Below are 1,435 nucleotides of genomic sequence, written 5' to 3' on the forward strand. Positions count from 1 at the left end.
AATTAGAAGCATTTTGTTCAGAGTTCTCTATCTGTTGCTGAGTGGATGATGGAAAAGGTTTACTATTGTTAAACCTGTTTCTTCCACCATTGTTAAAGCCTTGTTGAGGATTTTGATCCTTCCATGAGAAATTTGGGTGATTTCTCCATGATGAGTTATAGGTGTTTCCATAAGGTTCACCTAAATAATTCACCTCTGCTATTGCAGGGTTCTCAGGATCATAAGCTTCTTCTTCATAAGAAGCCTCTTGAGTACTGTTGGATGCAGCTTGCATTCCATGCAGACTCTGAGAGATCATATTGACTTGCTGAGTCAATATTTTATTCTGAGCCAATATGGCATTTAGAGTATCAACTTCAAGAACTCCCTTCTTCATAGGCGTCCCATTACTCACAGGATTCCTCTCAGAAGTGTACATGAACTGGTTTTTAGCAACCATGTCAATGAGTTCTTGAGCTTCTGTAGGCGTTTTCTTTAGGTGAATGGATCCACCTGCAGAAGTGTCCAGTGATATCTTTGATAGCTCAGATAAACCATCATAGAATATATCCAGGATGGTCCATTCTGAAAGCATGTCAGAAGGACACTTTTTGGTCAACTGTTTGTATCTTTCCCAAGCTTCATAGAGGGATTCACCTTCTTTCTGTCTAAAGGTTTGAACATCCACTCTAAGCTTGCTCAGCTTTTGAGGAGGAAAGAACTTGGCTAAGAAAGCCGTGACCAGCTTATCCCAAGAGTTCAGGCTATCTTTAGGTTGAGAGTCCAACCATATTCTCGCTCTGTCTCTTACAGCAAAAGGGAAAAGCATGAGCCTGTAGACTTCAGGATCTACTCCATTAGTCTTAACAGTATCACATATCTGCAAGAATTCAGTTAAGAACTGAAAAGGATCTTCAGATGGAAGTCCATGAAACTTGCAGTTCTGCTGCATTAGAGAAACTAATTGAGGTTTCAGCTCAAAGTTGTTTGCTCCAATGGCAGGAATGGAGATGCTTCTTCCATGTAAATTGGAATTAGGTGCAGTAAAGTCACCAAGCATCTTCCTTACATTATTATTATTTTCGGCTGCCATCTCCTCTTCCTGTTCGAAAATTTCTGAAAGGTTATCTCTGGATTGTTGTAATTTAGCTTCTCTTAATTTTTTTCTTCAGAGTCCTTTCAGGTTCCGGATCTGCATCAACAAGAATATTCTTGTCCTTGCTCCTGCTCATATGACAAAGAAGAAGGCACAGAAAAATAATAATAATAATAGAGATCCTTTATTCCATAGTATAGGGATCCCTGTGTGAGTAGAAAAAGAGGGGGAGATAAAGAAGGTAATATAATGGAAGAAACACAACTGTGAGGATGGCAGAGATGTGAGATGAGATGTTAGGATATGAATGAATAAATATAATAAGATAGGGGAGGGATAATTTTTGAAAATTATTTTGAA

General features: G+C 38.7%; 1 non-coding gene across 1 annotated transcript; it reads left to right on the forward strand.

Annotated features, from left to right (window-relative positions):
• Positions 1-568: 568 nt before the first annotated feature.
• On the forward strand, positions 569-676 carry LOC148574267 (small nucleolar RNA R71). The gene has a single exon (XR_015905764.1). It is a non-coding gene; the product is annotated as a small nucleolar RNA R71 (small nucleolar RNA).
• The last annotated feature ends 759 nt before the right edge of the window (positions 677-1,435 follow it).

This window comes from Arachis ipaensis, chromosome B2 (assembly GCF_059453495.1).
Source record: "Arachis ipaensis isolate K30076 ecotype BB chromosome B2, ASM5945349v1, whole genome shotgun sequence".
Lineage (NCBI taxonomy): Eukaryota > Viridiplantae > Streptophyta > Magnoliopsida > Fabales > Fabaceae > Arachis > Arachis ipaensis.